The 17,248-nt window shown below is 33.7% G+C and overlaps 1 protein-coding gene across 2 annotated transcripts in view; it reads right to left on the reverse strand.

The window, feature by feature from the left end:
* Positions 1 to 17,248, reverse strand: part of LOC150102353 (leukocyte tyrosine kinase receptor-like) — a 535,474-nt gene that overhangs the window by 350,121 nt on the left and 168,105 nt on the right. The window contains exon 1 of one of the 2 annotated variants that reach the window (XM_090398769.1): positions 6,221 to 6,264. The exons of the other annotated variant lie outside the window; for it this stretch is intronic. The gene's annotated coding sequence lies outside the window, so the exon portion shown is untranslated. Of the gene's footprint in view, positions 1 to 6,220; positions 6,265 to 17,248 lie in introns of those variants that run through there. 2 annotated transcript variants of the gene reach the window in all.

Raw genomic sequence — 17,248 nt, forward strand, 5'->3', positions numbered from 1 at the left:
AGCCTGTTGAAAAGAGGTTTGCATCCACAGCACTAGACCACCCAAGGACACTAGAATTCAAGTTCGATTCCAGTCCCTGCGTGGAGATCCTTCCTTCGAGCGGTTCTCAATTCATTCGAACTCTAGCGAGAAAGAAAGAGTTTTCTTTTTCGGCAAGGTTCTCGAGGTTTTCACCTCGCATCGCAAGAAATCGACCGCAGAACTCACACATTTACAGACAATAAGAATATTATGATTTAGAGTCGTGAGATGGCGGTTGTCTATGCTCTGTCTCATGAAAAGCTTTGATTTATTGATAGTTTTGGCTTACTATCAGTAAATCTTTGAAGGATGGATACTGGCTGCCACTAGGGAAATAAAAGGAGTCAGAAGAGGTTTTTTTTCATTTATTTAAGTTCCATGGAATGATCCACTCGATTTTTTCATCAAGTAAAACAATCTGTAAAAGTGTTCCTAGTATAATCATTGTGTTTCCTTTTGTATTCTTTAAATGGCAGATTGTAACGCATTAATACATTATAAATTCAGAAATAAAAGTAACGAAAGCAGTTTTAGTGTGCAATATTTTGACTGCCAGGGCTCTCTGAACTGACTAAGAGTGCCATTTTTAAAACGACTTTGAGTAAGTTATTCAATTTAATGAATCCTAACAATGAATGATAGATTTAACACAGGAAGTGACCACAGACTAGTAATGGCAAAAGTATGAATCAACAAAAAATGGGAACGGAATAAGCTCATAAGAAAAAAGTCCAATTTAGTGAATCTACAAAACCTCTACCACGATAAAGGCTGTTATAGAGAATCACTCAAAAATGAACTAAAAAAGTTAAACACAGCTACTACCATCGATGATACTAATGAAATATTAACAAAATCTATCTTGAATTGTGTACTAGAAATAGGAGGTGTAAAAAGGCACCAAGGAGAGGAAAAACTAAGACAGGAAACCTTAGATCTGATGAAGAAAAGAAGAGATATGAAAAGAGATTTGAATGACACCAATAAAATAGAATATACGGAAATTTGTAAAACTATACGAAAAAGGATGAAACATGAACTTAGATCGTATAATATTAGGAAAATTAAAGAAACAACAGAAAACAATAATAATATGAAGGTCCTAAAACGAACATTATTAGTTGGAACAAAGGAAATAGCTGCTGTAAGAGGAAAAAATGGTGACCTGATAAAAAATAGAGATGCAATAATCAAACGAATTCAGGAATTTTATACTGAACTCTATGAAGACAAAGACCGGGGCATCCAAGAAGCATCTATGGATTACTCAAGTGAGGAAGAACATGAATCCCCTGAGATCTTACAAGGTGAAGTGGAAATGGCACTGCGGGAAATGAAGAATGGAAAGGCCCCAGGAGAAGATGGAATTATAGTAGACTTCTTAAAACTGGGAGGAAGCCCTGTCATCAAACAATTGAGTAAACTCTTCAATAAATGCCTAAAACAGAGAAAAATTCTTCAATAAACTCTTCAATAAATGCCTAAAACAGAGAAAAATTCCGAAAAATTGGAACAATTCACTTCTAATATTAATTTTTAAAAAGGACAATAAGGAAGAAATTAAAAACTACAGACCTATAAGCCTGCTCCCCACCATATATAAAATTTTCACAAAAATTATAAATAATAGAATAAAATCTAAACTAGAGGGAATGCAATCCTGTGAACAAGCTGGATTTAGGAAAAATTACAATATTTTGGACCATATTCACACATTAAGACAGCTCACTGAAAAATCAATTGAATACAATAAACCCTTATGTCTGGCCTATATAAACTATGAAAAAGCATTTGATTCAGTTAAAACATCTGCAACACTAAAAGCACTTGAAACCCAGAGAACTAAGAAACCATATATTGAAACACTAAAACATATTTACAATAATGCAACTTCTGTAATTAAATTATATAAAAACAGTGAAAAGTTTCCAATACAAAAAGGCATCCGGCAAAGCGACACTATATCTCCCAAAGTATTTACAGCTGCACTAGAGGAAGTCTTTAGAAGCCTTGATTGGGAAACAAAAGGAATAAACGTAAATGGAGAAAGGCTGCGTCATCTGAAATTTGCAGATGATATTGTCCTGATAGCAGATAATCTTGAAGATCTGGAAGAAAGGCTAAATCAGCTAAACGAAGCCTCCAGAGAAATTGGATTAAAAATAAATAGAGAAAAAACAAAAATAATGATGAATAAATACATAAACCACAGAACTATCAAAGTTGAAAACCATGAAATAGAACAAGTTACTTCATATGTATATTTGGGCCAATTGTTATCCTTTGAGGAGTGCCAAAGAAAAGAGATTGAACGAAGAATTCACCTTGGATGGATGGCTTATGGGAAAATGAGAGATATATTCAGAAGTGACATCCCTATGAGTCTAAAAAGGAACGCTTTCGGCCAGTGCATACTTCTTGTCCTAACATGGAGGAGAAACATGGACTTTAACAGAAGCCCTAAACAAAATGCTGAGAACAACACAACATCGCATGGAAAGAAGTATGCTAAAAATAACATTAAGAGATAGGAAGACAAATATCTGGATAAGATCTTAAACAGGTATCATGGATATTGTAAAATACATTAAACAGGCTAAGTGGAGATGGGCTGGCCATATTGCCAGATGCAGTGACGGGAGATGGACTAGAAACACAACAGAGTGGAGACCAATGGATGGAGCAAGACAAAGAGGAAGACGGAGAAGAAGGTGGAGAGATGAACTGGAACAAATTGCAGGAGTGAGATGGATGGGAGAAGCAGAAAACCGAGTGATCTGGAAAATCATGGGGGAGGGGAGACCTTCGTCCAGTAGTGGACAGAACCAGAAGGTTGAAGAAGAAGAAGAAGAAGAAGAAGAAGAAGATGAATGAATGAACAAAATGATCATGACAATTGTCTGAAATGAAATCAGCGCATACACAAGGCACCATTATCGGGATTATTTACGAGCACTCGTGCATGTTCTCATAACCGACTAAGTCAACAAAAGAATAACGTGCAAGGATTATACTATAAATGGTTTCTTGACTACTAATTATATGAAGAGCCAAAGGCTTCAATTCGGCGACATGAACTTATTTAAGTTAAGGGATATTACATCCCATATTGTTTCTTAGCCGAATGAGAAACTCAAAGAGTTTCATGCCGAATATAGAAACTATATGAAGTTCGGCGATTCCAAGCGTAAGCAAATACCTGGATAGTGCATCACCTGACCCATTTGGTAGTGCAAGCTGAGGCAACTCATAGCAAGAGTGGAGCAAGCTCCGATCGCTAGTCATGGTATTTACCCATAATGTGAACTTAGCTTCTAGGAGCTGTATTACTGTTCTTTTCTAGGAGCTAAGTTCACATTATGGGTAAATACCATGACTAGTGATCGGAGCTTGCTCCACCCTTGCTATGAGTTGCCTCAGCTTGCACTACCAAATGGGTCAGGTGCTGCACTATCCAGGTATTTGCTCACGCTTGGAAACGCCGAACTTTATATAGTTTCTATATTCGGCATGAAACTCTTTGAGTTTCTTATTCGGCTAAGAAACAATATGGGATGTAATATCCCTTAACTTAAATATGGTTTCTTGATTTAATCAATGTTGAAAGGATGAAGGTGTAAAGGAAATAGCAGCATGAATAATATGAAGGTTACATTACATGTTCTATTCTCTTACTTTTCATTTTTTGTAGTGTGTAACTTCCTGTGTGGCTACTTTTGTTTGATCTACAGCCCTCGTCCCATATCTAGTCCTTTACATTCAGATAATTTCGTTACAAATGTTGTAAATAAACCCATTCTTTATAGTAGTGAAACAAAGACACTTACTGTATCAAATCTATCACGCGATTAATGCCACATCCGTATTTAGTAGTGCATGTCGAAAAAGTGTTTTAGAAAGACCATTGAGAATGCTATCATGTTAACAAATACGAAGTGTTCTAAGTACGATTTCTGTTTTAAAGACAACAAATACGTGTATATGCTTTACAGTATTCTGAAGATGTTATAAAGTTTTGTTCATGACTTTGTATGTAGTATCTCTAATATTTAACGGTATCATCAATCAGATTTTTCGTCAAACTAATTTGTTACTGTTTACAGGTACTCGGGATAACGACTCAGTGACATATTTAAAATATGTCACTCTCTCTACAATGTCATATCACAATAACGATAAGATGATGCGGTTCAATCTGTTATGAGAAAAGAGGGAGTCAAAAAGTGAGCTGATAACTGACTACCGCTTTTATGCTAACTGCTTTGTGACCTAAGCCACAAGGACTAGTGCTATTTCAATACTGTTGCTTCAACGATCGAAGTTTTTTATGCAGAAGATTAATTGGTACGTGGTAAAAGAGATCTAAATCTGGAAGAACGTTTGTAGCTTAATGTTAATATTAATGAAAAGCATTTTATTTGATAGATTGAAAACCCATTGATATGAAAAATTCCGTACCACATTGGTACATGTGGATCAAGTATAATCTATTTGACAGAGCTGTTAATCGTATTAATATGAGTGTTTATTATAAAACTTTAACTAGTTGTTCATTTTCCATTTTAATTTAGTTAATAATCCGTAAAACAAAATAATACACACGCGCACGCACACGCACACAAACACACACGCGCGAGCGTGCGAAAGTCCAGATTTTGTATTTTGAACAAAAAAACATGGACAGAAAAAACAAACAAGAAAATGCTATGTGTCGAAAGAGAATTTAATGATAAATAATAAATTGAAAACGTAAAATTTAAAACCATTGTATTTTATAATTACATGACAGTAATGTTTTGGCTTGAGGTGTCCCAAACTACTTTGTGTGAAAAAAAAAAAAACATTTTCCTAGTACGACATATTTTACAGGCATGTCTCGAGGCGACATTTTACTCAAGCGACAAGTATAGGTTTGGCCATTTATAAATGGGCAGTCATTCGGGATTTTCGATATTTTAAGCACATAAGCGTTTATGAATTCTGGAGAGAGAAAGAGTTGTTAGTTCTTAAAGGGAGAGAAAGGCAGCAATCTCTGAAGCGACACGAAATCTTCCAGTGCTGACTGGATATAGACAGAAGTATCACAACTTTATAGACACATAAATCTATAGACAGTACGCAGACTTTAAAATAATTGACCAATATTAATAAATTAATTGTCATATTGAATCAAATCACATTTCGTTTTTCGAAAGTTAGTTTCTGCTGTTACATATATAACTAGTAATCACAAGCAATACTAAAATACATATCATTAATACATTTTGCCTATATTGTGCAGCATATACGATACACAGGATAAACAAAGGGGTAACAGAATGTTCGAAATATTTTTATCAATTATTGAAAACAGTGCGCATAGAAAACGAAAAAATAATGATCCTGTTTCTACTCACGGTTATTGCATTTATCTTTCTAAACCTATTCTTCCTTCCTCACTTTCATTCTCTTGCATATTTGTCTGCTTGAATATGATCTATACTGTTTAAGCTTTTAGATTTCGTATCTTCAAATGAATGGCGCATTAAAATATTTATTTATATTGACACCCCCCATCACACACACACACACACACACACACACACACACACACACACACACACACACACACACACACAATATTTATTTATTAAAGCATGATACTGTCGATACTATTTATTCAATGGTGATCTTTAGTTTTTTAGAATTTCGACCAACATTTCTTACTTGAAATTTTGAATCAAACGCATCCATATTAGTTGCTTTCTCTACATTATAGACAAATCAATTTAATCGTCATAAGAGCCGAGCATCGGTAATGTTTGTTTAATTTAGAGTAAAATATTTCAAATATTTAACAATATTTAAGAATTTTTATGCCACTGCTTTTATACCAAAAAAAAATTCTTTAAATATTTAAAGAATTTTTTTCATTTAAATCACAATGCGCTATGCTCAAGCAAAAAAAATAAATAAATAATCCCCCCACCAATTTATTAAACAACTGATATTACATAACGGATATATAATTGGGAGCATTTCAGAAATACTAGAAATCAAAAAGGGGTTTCAAATAAAATTAGCTAAATATAAAATTTCTCTTATTAAACTACATCCACGCTAATTTCCATAAAAAATCTTGATGTATATAAAATGAACAAATAAATATCAAAACCAATTTTGCATTGTTTTTTCTGATGTTTATCAAATAGCTAATTACCTGAAAATATGAACAATTTAGCAAACACCTAAGACGCAAATAAAAGTCTAATACAAATCGTTTGGTTATCGGCAAAGAACGAATAGAGCGCACTCTCGCGGTGGAAATTATTGAGATACAACATAAATTATATGCGCTTCACGTTTTCATAAAATTACGTCGAATTAAAAAAATATGAGTTGCCACAGCGAAAATATGTATGATAAAAAAAATCTTCCGTGAATTTTTAGTTGATTAGAGTTTTATGCTAATAAATTGTTTCACAAACTAGAAAGAAAACAGAAAATCATTGTGGCAGTGTAAATTAAACTTACCAAGTTTATCAGCAACTTTGAAAAAATATATAAATAAAATAATGCTGCTGAGCAACCTCCGCTGCTCAGCATCAAAACAACACAGTAACCTTTGATAGAAATGCAAAAAACAGTTGCCTCATGATATTGTCACTTATTTAGTGAGTAAAGAAAAATTGCACAAAAGCTCAAGTCTTTTATAAAATAAAATTATATTTTTTCTTGCAGAGAAGAAAAATTATTGGCAACAGGGAATTAATTCTGTTCTTCCGACGATATTAGAAACTCCTTTTCTTTATTATAAAAGGCCTAAACTTTCGTCTCATTTCTTTCTTTCTTGGAGTTTTCTAACTGCACACTTTTTGATCTTTCCATTGTAAGCTTTCTAATGAATAGCAGCCCAATAAATCTTTAAATGACTTAGGAAAGAATAACGAGAATACCTAAGAAACTTTACCTTACATATTGAGTACATAAAACGTGTAAGATTTTGCAACTTGAATAGACAAATAAGCTGATTAAAATCAACTGATGCATGAAAGATTGTATGTTACAATTTAAATTACAAATTTAAAAAGTCGGTGACGTTTCATCTATTTTCAATTGTTTATTTTCTTCTCTTCATTAACAGAGTGTGTCCTTCTGGTTTAAATAGTGAAGTACTTAAAGAAATAGTTTGATAAAAACACTGACTGGTTGACAGAGATATCAGCCATCTTCTTTGGGGTTTCGTCAACAATTGTTTGTCGTTTTTGGATTCTTATCACTCCGAGTCTGCCACATTTTTATATAATCGGCTAATATACTGCTGGTCATTCAAACAGTTTCATGTAGGACATAGCAATAAATTTATATTACAGAACCGATAACCCCAGATTTGAAATTCCTTAGTAGAGTGGATTATGTGTCCGTTAAGATAAAAATTGAAGTATTTCTTTTTTTTTTTTTTTTGCAAAGCAAAAGAAAAATAAAACTAACGATACATAAAAAGATTTTATGTCAGCGAGCTCCCAAAAAGAAGAAAAATAAAACTCTATAGTTTGGAATGGATAAAGTATCATCCCTTGTCAAAAGTTCTGAATAACGATATCTGTCATCACGTCTGGACTTATTTCAGGAATTTTGTTTTCAACAACGACAAAAGCTTACGAAATGTAAGATAAAACTCGTACACCAAGCTATGAAGTAATTCTTCAGGAAAACAAAAAAAAAACGATTTTATCTGGTAAGTGTGATTGATATCTTGATCCGATAAAGGCGGTAACAACACAATTAAAGGGTATGTTCGTTTATTTGTTCTCAGCGACACAATTACAGTTGACCTGAATCTCGCTTCAGCTGCAAGCATTCTTCGTAGAAAAAAAAAAAAAAAAAGTTCATAATCTAACAGGAAAAACAGCTTATGGTTTATCTCCATTACAAATTTTTTCTCCGTTTCCATAGTCACAGTTCCTGTTGCTTTTCATGCAAAAACTGATCTACTTAAGCTTCGTGCATATTTTCTTTCACTATGAGTTCCAAGTATAAACTCGTTCATCTCCATGGTTACATCATCAAGTTACGCTGTTATGAAGAATACGCACTGACATCCCTGATTTTTCACTCTAATGGATTGAATTGAAAATCGCTAATGGGATGATGCGGAATAATGACTGACCGCTATCCCACTTAAGCTGCCTCTATAGTTCACATGTAATTTGTGAACAAGATGGTAAAGCCATATAGCTGTGGTTCCCAACCTACGCATAATCATTTCACAATTTGGAGAGGTTCACATTTTTCAAAAAGTAATGGACAGTTGCTGTGGCAATTCGAGCTTATTTCAAAGTATTACGTATCACAAAATGAGCTACCTTTTATCTTCCTACTTAATATCAGAGTATCAGAAAAAAAAAAAACCATTATATTAAAAATATCATGGAATACTTTTGCTAAAAATAAAACCAGATATTCTATTTAATTAATTATTAATGCCAACTTTCAAGGCGCAAAAAGAAGTAGATATTCTTTAAAAAATTAGGAACTGCCGCAATGCAGATAATGTGAAAACACTGTTTTTAATTCATAAGATAAATATGACATTTTCTGTGATTAATGCATAAATTTAACTGCCTATTTAGGAGCAAGTTTTCTTTAACAGTAGGTGTAATAAATATAAATAATCATAATCTCGACGTTTGCGAAAAATTAAAATACGGCATTTTGTATAGAGATAATGGCGAATTAGTTCCTTTTCAACAACGACATATATTCGATATGAATTGGAGCATGAAATCATTCATAATTCGAAACTCTAATCCACACAAATGAATCTAACCACAATACTCAGATTACTATTCTCATTTTCTCCGTAGAGAAATTCACTCCGTATGGACATTTCTGTCGTTGTACGGAAATGTTCAAAAGGAGTGGATCTTAAATTTCAGTTGAGAATAGTAGACTAAAATGGAACAGAGCGTTAAGATATACCACAGATGGAAAGATATCTCTTTTGGTTGTGCGTCAATCCAGTTTAAGACGCAAAAGACATCGATGAGACATTTACCTTTCACACCATAAAGGGAGAACCAGTCAGTCTGATATGAAGGTTGCTTCTAAGAAACTAAGATCTCTCACTTCCACGACACACACACACATGGCACTAATGTTCTAGTGCTATAAGTTAGCACTAAACATCACCATTATGCTGCTCATGACTATAGGTTATGCGTGAATCTGATATATTTATAAAAAAATAATAATCAAGCTGGCTAACCACCACTAACAGTTAGTAAACAATAAAATACTCTCATAACACCTATATACCAAAAGGAAAATAAAACTGAATGTAAGAATTACAGAGGTATTTTTATCTACTGAGTGTTCCTGGTAAGATCTATGCAAGTATACTTGAGAAACCGTTGAGAAGGATTGTGGAAGAGAAGCTTGGTGAAGAACAAGTTGGATTCAGGCCAAATAGATGCTGTCAGGATCAGATTTTCACTTTACGCCAAATAGTTGAGAAATCATGGGAATATAACAAAGATCTGTATTTAAGTTTTGTAGATCTGGAAAATGCATATGACAAGGTGCGAAGAAAAACGCTACAGTTATATGGTGTCAATAGGGCATTATATCAAGCAATCTTCTCTTCTTCTTCTCTTCCGTCTAAGACGGGTTGAGTCTTCTCTTGAGCAGGATCTTCCAGTCTTCTCTTGAGCAGGATCTGCCAGTCTTCTCTATTCCTTGCTGTTCGAAAAAGTTCCTTATATGTTCTGCATCCCGAGATGTTCTTTATTAATTTCAGCCAGGTAATTCTTGGTCTTCCGGGTCTTCTTTTTGCAGTTGGAAAAGTATTGATTAGGACGTTAGGAAGTCTGTCTGCGTCCATGCGTACAGTGTGTCCAAACCATCTCAGTTGTTGTTTTCTAATTTTTTCTATTATTGTCTTTTTATACAATAGTTCTTGTCTGACTGTGATGTTTGTTTTCTTTTCTATCCAACTTGTTCTATTTATTTTTCTTAAGCATTTCATTTCAAATGCCAGCAGCTTTTTCTCCGCTCTTTTTTTAACTGTCCACGCTTCTGCTCCATAGATGACTGTTGGTATAATTATTGCTTCATATAATTTGATTTTGGCTCGCTTAGATATCTTTTTTGTTTTCCAGATTTTCTGTAATTTTCCCATGGTGGTCCATCCTATCGATATTCTGTGTTTGATTGTTTTGGGTTCATACATTGTTTCTGTTAGTTTTGATCCAAGGTATATGAAGTTGTCTACTTGTTCTCCGTTTAGGGTGGCTGAGATGGTAGTTCTGTTCCTCCCTATTTTCATCACTTTTGTCTTTTGTATATTTATTGTCATGTCATATATTTTACAGGTTTCGTTTAGCTTGTTGATCAACTTTTTGTAGTTCATTTGGGGTTCTTGAAAGAAGGACGATATCATCCGCATATTTGATATTATTTATGTTTAAACCATTGACATTGATTCCAAGCTCATTGTCTATTGCCTTCTTTACAACTTCTTCTAGATATATGTTGAATAGGCATGGGGATAATGGGCATCCTTGCATTACTCCTTTTTGGATCTCTATGGGTTCTGTTGTGAGTGTGTCCTTTTTTAATTATTGCATTTGTCTTAGAGTAATATTTTATCAGAAACTGTATTATATATTTGTCTATTGCTTTTTCTAGTAGAATTTTAAGAAGGATTTCTCTGTTGATGTTATCGAAAGCTTGTTTAAAGTCCACAAAACAGCAATATAGTTCTTTATGGTCTTCCCAGCTGAACTCTGCTAGTTGGTGCAATGTGAAAATTTGGTCTATTGTTGAATGAATAGTTTCCTCGGAAACCAGCTTGTTCTATGCCTATCATTTCTTCATAGGTGTTTTTTAATCTATTTTGTATAATTCTTATGAATATTTTATAGGTGGGGAGTAAATTGATTGGTCTGTAATTTCTACAGTCTATTTTGTATCCTTTCTTGTATATTGGGATGATCTTTTCAGTTCTCCAGTCATATGGGATCTCTCCTGTTTGTAGTATTTTATTGAATAGGGTTGTTAAATATTCTATTGATATGCTGCCTCCATATGACCACAGTTCAGTATGGACAGTCTCAATGCCTGGTGCTTTATTGTTTTTCATCTGTTTTATTGCGTATCTAACTTCTTGTAAAATTGTTGGGTGATCATTATTTTCTTCTATTGTTGGCATTGTAGTTTTGTTTCCTTGGAGGAAGATAGTCTTAAAATGGTTTGACCAGATTTTTCTTATATATTCAATATCCCCGGTTTCAGTCATCTTGTTTATCATTGTTACTGCTTTTGCTGAGAATTCCTTTGTAATTTCTCTTACAGTATCATGGAAGACTTTTAGGTTGTTTTGTTGGTATGCTTCTTGGCATTTCTTAGCTTTTTCTCCTAACCATTTTTCTTTGGCTTTTTTGCATAAGTATCAACTTTATTTTTTAGTGCTCTGTATTTTTCTCTATTTTCTTCATTGTTTTGTTAGTTCCCAAGTATCTTGGCCTCTCTTTTCTCTTCTATGGTAGCTATGATTTCTTGGGTTATCCACTGTTTGTTTATTTTGGGTTTGGAACCTAGAGTGTCTTTTGCAATTGATAACACTGTTTCTTTTCCTTCTTCCCAGTATTTTCCACTGTTCTGGAAGATGGAGGGTTTTAATTTCAAGCACATCTGTTCTAAAAATCGACTTTTGCTTGAGCTATCTTTTAGTTTTGATAGGTTGATGTTTTCTTCTTTTCTGATATTATTTTTCCTATTGAATTTTATCTTCACTTTGGCAGTTAAAATTTCGTGGTCAGTGTCAAAATCAAAACTTCTTAATGTTCGTATATTATTTACTAATCTTTTCCATTATTTGTTTATGATGATATAGTCTATGCAGTTTATATTAAGTTTATATTACCATCTGGGGATGTCCATGTATATTTATTATTAGGGCGTTGATAGAACAATGTGTTAGTAATCATTAGATTGTTTGCTTTACAGAAGTGGAGTAATTGTTCTCCTCTGTCGTTAAGCTCTCCGTATCCAAATTTCCCCATTACATCTTTTTTTGTCTGTTGTGAACTGTCCTATTTTAGCATTAAAATCTCCCATCACTATCATGAGTACTCTATTTTGGGGATTATCTATTTCCTGTTGTAGTTCTTCATAGAAATTTTCTATTTCTTCCTCTGAATGGTTGCTGTCTGGTGCATTATTTGGATTATTTCAATTGTTTGACGTTTTTCTTTTGATTGAAGTTTGGCTGTTGTTATTCTAGGAGACACTGGGTTTATTTTAATTACTGAGTGTGTAAGTTTCTTTTCAATTAATAATGCAACTCCTTCTCTGTGTATGTTATCTTTCCTTCCTGAGAAGTACAGTCTTCCTTCTGGTAAATCCATGAATCCATCTCCGTACCAATGTGTCTCTGATAAACCTAAAATACTCCATTTCAGTGTTTTTAAATTTTCCTGGACTAATTGCAATTTTCCAGTTCGGTATAGTGATCTTATGTTGAGGGTAGCTACATGTTTCACATCCTTAGCTGACCACATTGCTGATTTCTCACTTACTCTATGTGGTCTTCGAGTAGACGCGTCGGTTGTCCCGTACGCAGTAGCACTATCTCGGTTTGTAGACTTTCTCCTGCTCATGAAAGTTACTGGCATAATAATGTAGCCAGCTTGCCATGACTCTGCTACATCCTTTGTCTACGGCTCTTTATTCTTTATTCAGAGCAACCCATTTGGGTTTCCCCCATCCGCCACCCAGGGCACGCGCCTGGTAGGAGTGTGGATGTATATCATCCCCTCTATTATTCATTATCTAGATGATCACATTATGAAGGAAAGTGGTATTAAACATGATATCAAAATTGCAGATGTTAATGTCAGCTGTTTGCTTTATGCGGACGATGTTATACTTCTAAATAAATCCGCTACAAGTCTGCAAAATTCCTTGACTAAATTGAATAACTGTTGTAATAGATATGGTACGAAGGTCAGCAATAACTAGACAAAGACAATGAAATTAGGCAGAAACATTAAAAATATCAACTGCATTTTGAATGGAGAACCTATAGAACAAGCAAAACATTTCAGCTACTTAGGCACAAATTTTTGTGAAGATGGTAAATTAAATATGGAAATAGACAACAGAATCAACAAAGCTGGTGTAGTAGGAAGTCAACTGAATAAATTTATATGGAATAAGAGAGAAATAAGTCAAAACAGTAAATTGACTGTATACCAGACAGTGTTCAAACCAATTTTAACTTATGGATGATCTGAGAGCTGGGTCAGAAGTAAAACACTTGACCAAAGACTAGAGAGTGCAGATATGGGAGTCCTGGGAAATATTAGGGGCGTAAACAGATGGCACCAATGGCAATATCATATTAAAAACGAGGATATTAGGAAAATAACTTGACATAGTTAGAAATTAGAATATGTTAGTAGAGCTAATCTCAGGTGGTATGGTCACTTAAACAGAATGGACGAGGAAAGATTAGCAAAGCAAGTGTTCTCTGCCAGGTTGGCAGGAAAAAGGCCTAGAGGAAGACCAAGATATAGGTGGAATGATACGGTAAAAAGTGCCTTAGAATACAGAAATATAAGATCTGATAATGTTGGAGTCATGACGGGTAACAGATTGATTTGGAGGAAAATTGTAGATAGGAAGTTAGTAATGATATAAATTTTTCGTGTAGTATTATCATATCCTGTATGATAATACTACACGAAATTCCTGACATGTACCCCTTAAGATGACAGGAATTTGATGATGATGATAAAGTACCTCATGGCAACAACTTTCTGTGAGTGGTAATTCCAACCAGTTCCACAGCAACCAACCACCTTTTCCTGGAATGAAATTCTGGACAAAGCAATCTTATCCATTTAAGACAACTCATCTTTCTGTTGAAAATTCCTTATATAGGTTCCGCTATTGACCCTTTTCGTAATTTCTCAAAAACGTATGGTGATATCTACGAAAATAAATAATAATAATAATAATAATAACAACAATAATAATAATAATAAAGAAAAACATGCACACTGGACATTAAGTTGAAAAACGTCATCTAGTAAACGAGCCCCACAGAAGAACATTTGAATGAAAGTGATTTCTGTGCAGTGGAAGCTCCAGAAGATAGAATGTTTTGCGGCAGTTTGGTCGATATGTTCGTGGTCATGATAGTAATAAGATAAATTAATATGAGTAATGAATTTCGGTTTTTCTTAAACTGTTTACGAAGTCCCCATGAAATGAATACGTTCGTCGGGGGCTTATATTCGTATAGTTAACCTCGGTTATATTGGCCTTATAACGTTTTTTCGATTTCCTACCATGCTTATGTACTACCACCTAATGATTACTCGGTTTATACCGTTTGTGATAATCGATTTTTTAAACTCTCCGATCGTTTTCTTTACTATTACATAGCGATTACTTATAACTCCTACCTCTGGTATCACGGATTTCTACGCCACTTCCTAGCAGTAAATTTACTTTAGATTAATTTTTTTTAATTTGACAAGATTAGAGTAACTCATAAATAGTAAGTAAGGTATGCTTACGGATTAAAAACCATTCTGGTACTTAATATGTTTTCCTTTCTTCTTTATGTTTTTCATTGATCGACGCTTGTAGTTTGAACATCGAGAATATTTGGATAAAAATAAGGAGCTAGAAAATGACTCTCGCCTGAGCTTCTAAAAATATAGCACTGATTTAAGCAACCTGTGTTTATCCACAATATGTCACAAATCAGCAAGAAACTTTCTAGAAATAGCTAGTAGCCAGCCTTATCGACACCCAACCCGAATATCAGATTATAGTACTAAAATGCCAGCGCTGCGTGCCAGCGCCTATTGAATGGCCTCAAAGAATTTGCTTTACTTTTATTTTTAAATACTTATTTGAAAACAACAATTGCAAATGACAGTCGATAATTTATCTCTTACAAATTTGGTATCACATCAATTATGAAAAATTATGTCATATAAATGTTCGTCATTGATTACTGTTCGTTGTGAGATCTTGCTCCACTGATGATATTCCATAAATTCGGGATCAAAATTACCAGTGTTCATTGATTGATTTCATTTCAATTATTGTCTTTTTTAATAAACTGTTATGGAAAACTTAGAAAACACAGGCGCCGCCTATGTTTTCTAAGTACTCCACGCTAAGGCAACTCGTGAATGCCGGTGAGTGTATTCCCGTAAGCTCTCTGGTTCACTTATTTTTACGAAACTTTCATAGTTTCTATATTTGGCTTTGAAATAATGCTGGATCTAATATCAACTTTACTTATATACTTAAAAATTAATATATTTGTCAATAAAAAAGGACCCACTTTAATTGTATAAACACAAAATACATATCTTAATCCAGCCGATCGGTACAATTGTCGTTAACCTTATTAGTATAATAAGTAAAAAATAAAAATAAAGAAGAAAAAATTGAATGTTTTATTAATCGACCTTCTTAGACGATATTTATGAACCTGCTGAAGTAATCTCAATTCTGACACGTGGCCTATACTACTATACAAGGCAAACATAAAACACTAGCAGTCAACTCTCATCTCTATTACTGTCGATGGCACGTGGAGAAACTGATGAAAGACTTTGTCTTGGTTGCCATGTCAGTGGCCTATGCATTCGTGACGTTGGTAAAGTATTCCATCAGCAGATAAAAGGTGTTTGTAGGTCTTTCAAAATCAATGAAAGGCAGTATTATTATACAATCGCAAACGACGTTAGCACACTTTTTTTTTGGTGAGAGCAGAAAAAAAAAAACGAAGAAAACTCATCGCTTATTTGTTAATGGTAATTAGAATTTACAGTTCAAGTGGACATGTGGAAAGTTTTATTTACTCCTCTTCCAAAAATCCGTTCTCTAGTAAGCCATCCAAAACCTAGTCATCATAATCTTAAATATCCTGGTGTTTATCAGATCTGGTGTGACTGTGACATTCCTTATTTTGGCCAAACAGATAAGTCAGTCCAGCTACGCATTGAGGAGCACAAGAGAGACAAGTGCCAGTGCTTTATCTAGCCATGTTCTGTTTTCGACCAATTCTGATGAAGAAAACCATAACCATACAATCCTTTGGGATAAATCTAACAACATTTTCCGTTCCCATGACGAATTGGAGAGGAAGATTATAGAATCTAAGGAAATCGTCTTCAACCCTGTACATCTAAACAACAACCTAAGCTACAACCTTTCAGACTGTCATTCTGCTGTGATTCAATACTGGTGCTCACGAGATGCTATACGCACGCACACGTCTAACAATGTAGCTAACGAGGGAACAGCTTTGAATATGTTGACTTCAACTTTTTAACGTTAAATACATACATCTACTTTCTGTGATGTTTACAGTTTTTTCTTCCATGTTTAGTGGTTATTTCTTTTATAATGTGCACCTGACGAAGGCTGTTAAAAAACTGAAACTAGTTGTGTAGTATTAATAAACTGTTTTTTCAATTTCTCTCGGTTTAAGTCATTCAATTCGTCTTTAAAATAATAATAATAATAATAATAATAATAAATTATATATATATATATATATAATTTATTATTATTATTATATATATATTATTAGTATATATATATATATATATATACACACAGAGAGAGAGTTTATATAATTACTGACTCAATGAATAGCATGATGATGTCTCAATGAAGAAAAAGATGCTTTGCAAGCATCGGAGAATACCGATGAGCTACTTACCATAAAATTTTAATAGATTTCTTCTTTAACGAACACATCGTAAACATCTGCAAAATTTATTCCTAAACCAAGCAACAGACAACCGTGAAATAAGAAACCTGACTGGATCCAAGCCATGGTTGAGATACCTAATTATTTCAGAAGCGAGAAACCTTAAAAACATAAGCAGCCAACAAAATATTAACTGACATAATAAAAATGGTTTGGAGAAAAATCGATTAATTACAGCGCTTTAAACGACAGTCATGACATCAACACGAACGCTAATAAAAGACTTCATTTTTTTTTATTAAGTAGTTCGTTGTTTTCTTAATACAAGATGCATTTTTATTCTTCCCGGAAACTTTCATCTGCACTTAAGGCTTCTTTACAGAAAGAAAAAAAAAAAAGAACCTGACAGGCACACTTCAATTAATGTCGCAAACACACCACGTATTAAAACATCATTAATTTTTCAAGAGCTCTTTTTTCTGCTTAAATTATCTCTCT

Source organism: Typopeltis vanoorti, chromosome 10, assembly GCF_054136105.1.
Source record: "Typopeltis vanoorti isolate ZY-2024b chromosome 10, IOZ_Tvanoo_1.0, whole genome shotgun sequence".
Taxonomy (NCBI): Eukaryota; Metazoa; Arthropoda; class Arachnida; order Uropygi; family Thelyphonidae; genus Typopeltis; species Typopeltis vanoorti.